The following is an 11,383-nucleotide window of genomic DNA, read 5'->3' as shown; positions in this document are numbered from 1 at the left end:
TGGTATAAAAGAGTAACACTCCTGTGAGACGATCTCATCCGTGAGACGGGTCAACCCTACCCATATTTATAATAATAAATAATATTTTTGACATAAAATGTAATACTTTTAATGAATAACTCATATAAAAGACACGTCTCAAAAAAATAACCTTTGAGACTGTCTCATAAAAGTTTTTGTCGGTATAAAATGATATAATATATTCGATTCTATTTTCGATTATTGAAATGCAATTGTCATGGAGATCGTTTATTTATATAATAAAATAAAAATTTAAAACAATGGGTTATTAAATATCGGGACTCACATTTTATCTGATTTATTTCATCAAATGTTTAATTAAATGGATATTTAAATTTGTTTTCGTAGATTGGCATATTAATTTCCACACTTGGAAAGAACGAAAACTAGATTGTTTACATTTTGATTATAAAAAATAACCATGCTTATTTAGTTAAGATATAGTTACGTGTTGTATATGTTTTGTTCTTATTAGTATTGTGGTAAGTATAAACAAAAGCATTAAAAATAGCGGAGTTGATATTTACATTTTAATTTTATGTTATTTGCACTTCACTTGTGAGTAAATTAAACATATATTTTACACATAAAATAAAATGTAGATAACACAAAATGAAGTATAAATATCAACTTCCTAAGAATAGTTACTTATTTGGAGAATGTATTTAGATACTTAAACGTACGTGGAAACGAAACTTAAAACGTCAGGTTCTTGAGAGAATACCAGTTGGTTGATATTAAGTGATTTTAATTGCTTTGACTCGAAAAAATGAATTGGTTTGATCAATTTCATTAAAATTCCATTTATTGAAGTTTTGGCCAGTGGATACATATATTTAAGAGACTATGCAAAAAAAAATAAAAAATTGCAATACGATACAATACAAATGAGATAATAAATGCGAGAGCAATCCATCGTTCCCCTTTTTTCGTTACAAAAAAATAATATAAAAAAATATATTCAAAGTGAGAAATGAGATGTGAGAGCCGTTGGTCAGTGACATCACCTTTTAATTGAGTAATTATCAAAAGTGATCTCAACTTTTACTTTATTACGAAAATATTTTATATATATATAAAATTTGACTAATACTACTTCCGTCTTAATTTCATATATACCCTATTTTATTTTTTGGTTATTTCAAATATATAGTCCAATTTCTATGTTTAGTTGCATTTTTTTTCATTTTACCGATAATATACTACCTCTATTAACTAAATTTTGGAAAAATATACAACCATGAATGGATTTAATAGACACATGAAATTTGTATGTAAATTCATTTTCCTAATAATTTTCTCAATTTATGTGAGAAACAAAAAAACCTATAAATTTGGAACGAAAGGAGTACAAACTATTTTTTATAAAAAAAAAACCTAAAATATTGAATATCTCGAGCGATCAAATTTATTTCTAAACTTGCCTAACTAATAAAAATTTGTAGTTTACATTTAAAAAATACAAACAAACAAATAAAACTGAACAAAAATTTCTTGAAATTCTACGCATATTTTATTTGACTTACTCATTGCAAAAATTACCCAAAAATACATTTATTATAAATTTTATTTACTGGGTATATTTAGCTTCGAGTCAAAATAACTATACCCACAAAACAAATACCAAAAATCCCACAATGTATTTATTATTCATTCGCTTTCGTCTTCAATTTTTAAGTTGTCGGCCAGCTCGAGCAGTTGTGCATCCCTTTTCTTCCTCCAAATTAAGATTATATTTATGCCTAAAGCACGTGCGCACCAACCCGTGTGCTATGCGTGGGATTTTATTTTCTACATGTATCTTATATTATAATATTTATTATATTACAAATATATCAATTCATAACTCATACTTAGAACAACAGTCGGGTAAAAAATTGAAATCATGAATTATAATATTAAATTTTCGGATCATGCAAACAAAAAGTGCTCGACATGTCATTAGATTTTCTAAATATAATAAATCTAGGACATATATAATGAAACCCTACTTCGGGTCCGAGATAATTATATTTCGGATGGAACCCTAATCTTGCCAAACAAACCTAACTTTCAATCGTAAATTCATACGTCTCATATTATACTATATGTCTATCTATATTATAAAGCGTATGTCTTTTTTAATAAAAAAAACATTAAATTTATTTATTTAAAATTAACAAAAATTATCATGTTTGTCGTATAGTTATTTCGTATTGTACAAACACGCAATGCGTGCAGATGAGTATCGACATAGATAAAAACAAAATTCAATTAATTCTAAAATAACTACTTATTTTTCAATGTCACAATAATAGAAACTTTCTTGTTATGCATCACCAACTTTGTATTGGAAATATATCTTTCTTGATATTGTGTATATCTTTTTGTATCTTTTTATTTATTTTGTTTCATTTATCTCTATCTCGTGAGATTGTATATAAACATATTTTGTATGTTTATTTTTTTATGTATGATATTATATTCTCTCAATTGTTTCTACATGGTATCAAGAGCTCACGGCCTACGCCACTAACCCTAGCCGTCGCCCCTCTTCCTTCAGTTTTTTTCCCGGCGATCTCCGTTGCTGCAACCAATTCGGCAAGCTGCAAGCACCCCGATATCCTTCAATTTTGCTGCTCACGCGCCTTTGACACTGACATCCACAAATTATCTCTCTTGGCGTCTCCAATTCATGACTCTCCTCACCGATCATGATCTCGTTGTGTTTATCGATGGTTCTCACCCCTGTCTGCTCGGAGCATCCACCTCGCCTCCACGCCTGCCACGACCATCGTCGTCGCTGTCACTAATTCTTTGAACCCTGCGTACACCACCTGGATCCGTCAAGACCAGTTGATTCTCAATATCCTCATTAGATCTCTATCTCCTTCCCTGATTCTGTTTATTCCCACGACCACCACTTTCGCTGACGCTTGGACCACTCTTGCCAATACCTATGGCAAGCCCTCTCATGGTCGCATCACTCAACTCAAGACGCAACTTTGGAATCCGGTCAAAGGATCTCAATCTAACACTGAATTCATGCAGTTAATCAAATCACGAACTGGCCCTCATGAATGCTCCATCTTCTCTACATTGGGGGCACTCAAGCGACTCTTCTGTTATCTTAATGACACTCGTTCATATTGTGTAATGCTTTGCTGCCACAACTCACCATCTCTTCACGCCTTTTGTGATATTGACTGGGCGGGTGATGTTGATGATCGCACTTCTACTGGTTCATATATTGTTTTCTTGGGTCCTAATCCCATTTCCTAGTGCTTCCGCAAGCAAAGTTCTGTTTCTCGTTCCTCTACTGAGGCTGAATATCGCGTCATTGCATTCACTGCTGCAGAGCTACAATGGAATCGGTCACTGCTTGATGAACTCTGCCTCACTACTGTCACCTCTCATGCTTCTATCTATTGTGACAATGTTGGGACCACCCATCTCTGTCTTAATCCAATTTTTCACTCTCGCATGTAACATATTGCTCTGAATTATCACTTTGTTAGCTGGTTCAAAGTGTAAAGCGTGTCTCTCATGTCTCCTCCCCTGATCAGCTTGCTGTAGCGCTAAATAAACCTCTTTCTAGTACGCGTCTACGCCTTCTGTGTTCCAAGATTAGTGTCTCTTCCCATCCACCATCTTGAGGGGGCCTATCTTTTTGTATTTTTTATTTATTTTGTTTCATTTATCTTTATCTCGTGCAAGGGTGGAGCCACACTAGCCCGGGTGGCCCGAAATTTTTTCAAATTTTTGAATATATAAACTTTGAAAAATTTTGGATTAATTTGGTATTAGCCCGGGTAGCTCAATTAAAAATATTAAAAGATTCGAGAGCTCAAAGTTTTAGCCCGAGAAGACCAAAAATCCTGGCTCCGCCACTGATCTCGTAAGATTGTATATAAACATATTTTATATCTTTATTTGTGTATCTTTAATATTATATTCTTCCAATCGTTTCTAACATTTGAAAGCAAGTAAAAGTAAGTAAGTTGCTATTTATTTAATTAACAATTAATATATTAATATGAACTAGTGGCACTACATCCATGTTCCACAAATTTAAACCAGATTCCAGCTAATTATGCGTACAAAACATGATGTTTAAGCATCCAAAGCGTGTATAATTAATAAAATAATATTTAATTTTTTTAAAAAAATAAATCTATCAAGAGGATGAGGTTTAATTCGAAATCATGATATCATTGGAGAGAGAGAGCGTACTCGGGGGAAAAAATCCACATGATGGTAAAAAAAAATAAAGTTAAAAAGATGAATATAGCAAGATTAATTAGGTGATTATCGAATAATTAATCACATTACAGTGAATCGATACACATCTATACTATACTATTTCATAAAGGTTGAGACCTTTTTAGAAACTGTTTTAGTCTGTTTGATGGCATCAATGTAAATTTACAATTTCAACCCTCAAATATACATTATACTTCATATAGATTATTGGGCAAAATGATAAAAAAAAAAAAACACACAAGTTGCATTTTTCACACTACTATCAAAAACCACCCACTATATATGTCATTCTAAAATTAAAAATCAACTTCAATTAATTTCATTGTACTTTTATTTAATATCAACATATTATTTGCAAATTATTAAAATTTCATATTTATTATAATTTTAATTAGACATTAATTACATACACGCAAAACATGTACATCGATTGCTAGTTTTATATCATGGACGAGTAACATTTTATTTATAACTTTTAAATTTTAATAAAGCTTCTATCAAATGAATAAAACTAGTGGACCACTAGTAATCATAATAATTACAGAATAATGTGATTGTCATATATAACATTTACGTAAAGACGTCAAAACGGGTTAGTGGGGCAGGCCGATCCATAACCCATCACAACCTACTATTAGGTGGGGTGGGACAGCTCACTTTTTAGGTGGGTTGAAAAAACACCAACCCAACTAACCTATTTTAGTTGGCGGGACGAACCAACCCAACGGACATACGTGTAATTTAACGGGTTTTGGCAGGCCAACCCCCAACCCACCACAACCCACCATAAAGGCGGGGCAGGGCAGGCAGGAGGGGCGGAAAATTGCCAACCGCCCAACCCAACCCACCTATTTTATATGGCGAGCGGACCAACCCGATGGGCCTAGCTCATTTTGACACCTCTATTTTTACGTTAAGGTTATTGAGCATACTATTTATTGTTTTAAAATCAAATTATTCGATAAAAATCGATGAGAATCTATATCGATATAGATTCCGTCGTTATTTTCATTTAGCGACAGAATAGCAAAAGATTTTGCTGTCGTTATTTGATTTTTTTATTAGATATCTAATAGACGATCTTTTTAGGGGTGATATATATGTACCGTACCGTATCGAAAATTGTATATCGTATCGAAAATTACGATATAAAAAAATATTATACTGATACCGTGCCGAAATTTTCGGTACATATATATATAGCATATCAATAATACCAAAATTTTACGATATATACCGAAATTTCGGTACGGTATCTGTATATACCGTTTTATACCGAAAAAAATCTTATTTTTATAAATTTATTGTTTATAAAAATTATATATATATTTAAATTTCTATATATTATTTCGGTATACTGACAAGCTCATTTTTGACACCTCTACTTTAACGTTAAGGTTATTGAGCATACTATTTTATTGTTTTAAAATCAAATTATTTGATAAAAATCGATGAGAATCTATATCGATATAGATTCCGTCGTTATTTTCATTTTGCGGCAGAATAACGACAGATTTTGCTGCCGTTATTTGATTTTTTTATTAGATATCTAATAGACGATCTTTTTAGGGGTCATATATCGTACCGTACCGTACTGAAAATTGTATATCGTACCGAAAATTACGATATAAAAAAATATTATACTGATACCGTGCCAAAATTTTCGATACATATATACAGCATATCAATAATACCAAAATTTTACGATATATACTGAAATTTCGATACGGTATCTGTATATACCGTTATATACCGAAAAAAACCTTATTTTTGTAAATTTATAAATTTATTGTTTATAAAAATTATATATATATATATATTTAAATTTCTATATATTATTTCGGTATACTGACAAGCTCATTTTTGACACATCTACTTTTACGTTAAGGTTATTGAGCATACTATTTTATTGTTTTAAAATCAAATTATTCGATAAAAATCGATGAGAATCTATATCGATATAGATTCCGTCGTTATTTTCATTTAGCGGCAGAATAGCGAAAGATTTTGCTGTCGTTATTTGATTTTTTTATTAGATATCTAATAGACGATCTTTTTAGGGGTGATATATCGTACCGTACCGCACCGAAAATTGTATATCGTATCGAAAATTACGATATAAAAAAATATTATACTGATACCGTGCCGAAATTTTTGGTACATATATATTGCATATCAATAATACCAAAATTTTACGATATATATCGAAATTTCGGTACGGTATCTGTATATACCGTTTTATACCGAAAAAAAACCTTATTTTTATAAATTTATAAATTTATTGTTTATAAAAATTATATATATATTTAAATTTTTATATATTATTTCGGTATACTGATATATACCAAATTTTTAAATTTATATCGTTATCGTATCGAAAAATTCGGTATCGTTATTGTACCGAAAATTTAGATATTTTTTCCCACCCAAGATCTTTTACACTTCCATATTTTTCAAATCGAATATATTGTTTAATACTCCTTCCGTCCCAATTATATTGTTCACGTTTCCTTTTTTATTTGTCCCAAATATATCATATACCATATTTAATAATATTTTTATACATTTTTTTACTAATACACCCCTATTAACTACACATTAAAAATTGTGCAATAATTTTTTAATACATTGAATAGGGATAAAATAGAAAGTTTATATAAATTTGTTTTTTCAATATATTTTTATTAATATATGTGAAAATACAAAGAGTACAATATATATGGGAGGGAGGGAATATAACATTATTTATTGTCCATATCTCTATGAAGGACACGTGTCGGTAATGCCGACACGCACATCAGGGTGCTGGCGGGTTGGAAAATAGGGCCTTAGATAAAGATATCAGGGGCCCAATTGTCATTCCAGTCTGTTGGAAAAGTAAACATTAAACTGTCGGCAGTTATCCCTATTTTATATATAATATATTATTTAAAATCAAATACTATTTCTTGTTTTTGGGCTCTTTTAAAACCGAATCACGTGTGCCCTTCAGCCCCACCATCTCCGCCTTTTCTTTATTAACTCCATACAATTTGGTTTACTTCAAGGTTTTGAAAACGAGACATTACCAAGATTGTCGTGATTTGCAGGCTATCACGTAGATAATTTCTTCATCTCACATTCGAAAAAGTAATGATTTAATGTCGTCATATAAAAACAAAAAGAGAAACAATATCAATATCGACGTTGTTAGTGGCAAGCTAATCTTACCATACAATGACATACACATATCTCAAGAAATCTAAGTTATCTTAAATTACAGGGAAAACACTCAATCCTCTTGTGTTTGTATAAGTGTGCTATTATTAGTTTGACTGCATAAGGTAGAGCCGCTGTGATGGCTCGAGCGAATTATTAGGCAGGCCTTCTCAAATCACAATGATGTTTCATTATGGAACCTAGCCTTTAGGAGTTATTAATAAATTTTCAAAGGAAAAAAAAAATTTAAAAGAAAACAGATAAATAAAAGTTGTACTTGGATGTTGAAATTGGGCTTCAATTTCGCCGATAGTTATTGCATGTGTGGGCCCTTTATCAGATGTCATGGGAATAAAGGTGACCATTTGGCCCATTTATCATGACACACTTCAAAAGAGGCTGGCTTTAATAAGCCATTCGTCCGGAATATTTAGCGACAAAACTTGCTCAACAAAATTGTATATTCAAAAAATCCTTCAAATAAGAGGTTTCGTGCAAGATTTACTCTTTCTTCATTTGATGCAATAATCATCGAAGACACCGTTTGGTACAAATGATAGGATAAATTTATGATATATAATACAAGGACAACTAATGAATAATTAAAATTGTTGGATAGAGTATTGAATGTTTGTATGATTTTGACATGGATGATTAAATTTGTGTATTTGATTGAAATGATAAAATTGCCCTTATCATAACAAATCATTATTTTTGTGTTGTTTAGATTGTTATAAATACTTGTAAATTTTAAAAATCTTTTTTTCCTCACACGCGCACACAATTTATTTATTTACACTAGTCCTTATTATAAGTTAATTAATTTATATTTTTTTAAAAAATAATTGATGCTCGTATTTAAAAATATACTCAAATATTTACACTTGTAATTATTTCTCAATGTTTAATTTTTTTTGGAAAATCAAACAGAATATATTATTATTTTTTAAACTAAAATAGAGAATAACACAACAAAGAGACAACAATTTTCAAACCAAATAGTAACTTGTAGGGATGTCTTCTCCTTGGTGAACCAACATTATCACGGGCCCAATCAATTTTTGTGGGTTTTTAAAAAATGAACCAAGCATGGGTTGAAGAGTGATAACTTATTAATCCTTTATTTATCAAGTGTAGCAACTAGCAAACAGTACCTAATTATATTAAGATTTAACAGGAGACTACTATTTAAAAATAAAACAGAAAATTTAATCAAATAAACCTTGAATAATTATTTGTCCTGATATTCACTTGATTAAATGTATAATTGTAAAAATAAGTATAATTAGAATATAAATTATCTTTATACAATTAATAACTTCTTATCATTATTTTGGCACATATTTGTTTTAAAAAAATATTCAAATATATAATACACACGTGTATTAGATTTAGATTTTTAAAATACAATTTTTAAAGAATAAAAAGGTTATTACTTAAAATTTTAATGATATCAATTATAATCATAAATTTATATTTATTTAAATTTTATATTGTAATAAAGATATTGTTGAATCCGATATTTTGGTGATAACAAACAACAACTCATTGTATAGGAATGTGCTGCCAACCATTGTATTTCAGGAATCTACTACAACTTCTACCGGAAGCTTGTCAACCGCCTTTGCTCTCGACCGGCTGAAGTCACAAGCCTATCGACTGGCTATCAAAACCAGCAGAGGATAAATCTATCTACCGGAAGCTTGTCAACCGCCTTTATCTCTCGACCGGTTGAAGTCACAAGCTTATCGACTGGTTATTCAAACCAGCAGAGGACAAATATCTCTACCGGTAGAATGCCAACTGCCTATCTAGATATCTCGAGACAAGTACCTGTGACAAGATGTTCTTTGCAGGATCTTTTATTAAAAGCAGAACCGGCGTTTCAGAAGATTTGTTGACTCCTGCAAATCAAGACAACAGGTTGTACCAAAATGGCAAAAACACAGAATGACTGCAGATAAAGCATTCGACCGTTTATTCCAGTTTTGGACCCTGGAAGTTGTCTGCAGTGTACGATCCTCATGCAGAATCATCAATGCATTTATGAGCATTAAATGTGCATTCAATGCAGCATCAGAACGTTCAAAATAAAGACGTTGATGATTGACCTATATAAAGGGAAGATTGCTCAAAAAGAAAAGATATACAACGTGAACAACAACAAGTGATACGAGACAACGAAGAGAGACAAGCAACTCAGAAAAATTTCAATCACTTGACTAATATCAGAAGTCCTCATCTGATATACCTGAGCACACTTACAAGATCATTCATCTGCTGCTCAAATAAACCCTCGCCTACAGTTCACATATCTGATCGTCAAGGATCATCCTAGGGTTTTCAAGCCTCTCGACCGCTCTGCAGTCTGAGAAGCTCAACTCAACTATACTCAGTGTTGAAGAGACTTGAAGCTGCTCTGAAAGCTTCCACCAGTCTGATAAGAACTGAGAATCTTATCTGTGTAAATCTAGGAGTTTCGGATTAGGCATTGGATAAGTCCTAAGTCTGAAGTGGGTGTATTACAAGACGTTGTAATAACCAAAGTCTTCTAGTGAATTCCTTCCTAAGTGGAAGAAGGGGAGACGTAGAAGGATTAAGCCTTCGAACTTCCATAAAATCGTGCTTTAGCATTTACTGCCATTTATCTTACATCCTGCTCATACATTGCATTATAAACTTTGCATCACTAAAACCTCTGAACTATTTCCGCACTATTTAAAGTTGTTCAAAACGTTTTAGAAGTTGAGAAAACTGATTAAGTGAACTAAACCTCACTTGATCATTTTAAAGAAGAAGAAGAAAAGTTTCAGAGTGTATTCACCCCCCCTCTACCCTCTGAACCGATCCCAACAAGTGGTATCAGAGCGGGTTCCTTTCTCAACTGCTGATCTGAAGTTTTCAAATCATGACTTCTTTCAACAGAATTCCTATGTTCTCTAAAGAAGAGTATGATGATTGGAAAATTCGCATGCAGGCACATCTTGCAGCACAGGATGATGACATGCTATATGTCATAACAGACGGTCCTATCAAAATTATGAAGGTCAACCCAGCTCTAGCCGATGGTGCATGACAAATGATTGAGAAACCAAGAGCTGAGTGGACCACTGAGGACAAAAAGAAGGCCAATCTTGACAATGTGGCCCGGGACATCCTATACAAAACACTGGACAAGAATATGTTCAGCAAAATCAAGTCATGTTCCACAGCAAAGGAGATTTGGGAGAAGCTCACTCAGCTGTGTGAAGGGAATGACCAGACAAAGGAAAACAAGCTCACTCTGGCCATTCAAAAATATGACAACGCCAAAATGAAGCCAGGGGAAACCATGGCTGAATTTGATGAACGGTTCAGTAGTATCATCTGTGATCTTATTGCTTTAGGTAAAACTTATACTAACCGTGAAATTGCTGTGAAGGTTATGAGAGCTCTGCCCAAAGAATGGGAGATCAAGACAGTGGCCATGAGAGAGTCAAAAGACTTGAGCAAGGTTGAACTGCATGATCTCTTTGCAGATCTCAAAGCCTATGAGTTCGAGCTCAACATGAGAACAGAAGATGAACCATCTACTTCTCAACCAACCAAGGCCTTAACCTCAACCGTGATATGTCCACCGGTCGAGGAAGCTCCAAAGAGATCAGCTGAGCAAATCAGCAATGAAGCCATGACACTCTTTGTCAAGAAATTTGGTAAATTTATGCGTAAAAACAATTCTAAATTTAAAAATTATCATAAATCGGACCATACAAACGATGGTCCTACTTGTTTTAACTGTGGAAAGCCAGGCCACTTCATTGCAGACTGCACCAAGCCTAAGAACAATGATCAGAAGCAATTCTCCGAAAGAAGAAGGGGTAAGGAGGATAAAAGGACGTTTAGAAAAAGAAGAGACCAAAGGGTTCTAGTAGCAGACGAAAGC

Source organism: Henckelia pumila, chromosome 2, assembly GCF_033568475.1.
Source record: "Henckelia pumila isolate YLH828 chromosome 2, ASM3356847v2, whole genome shotgun sequence".
Lineage (NCBI taxonomy): Eukaryota > Viridiplantae > Streptophyta > Magnoliopsida > Lamiales > Gesneriaceae > Henckelia > Henckelia pumila.
Note: the sequence above shows the minus strand (reverse complement) of the source record.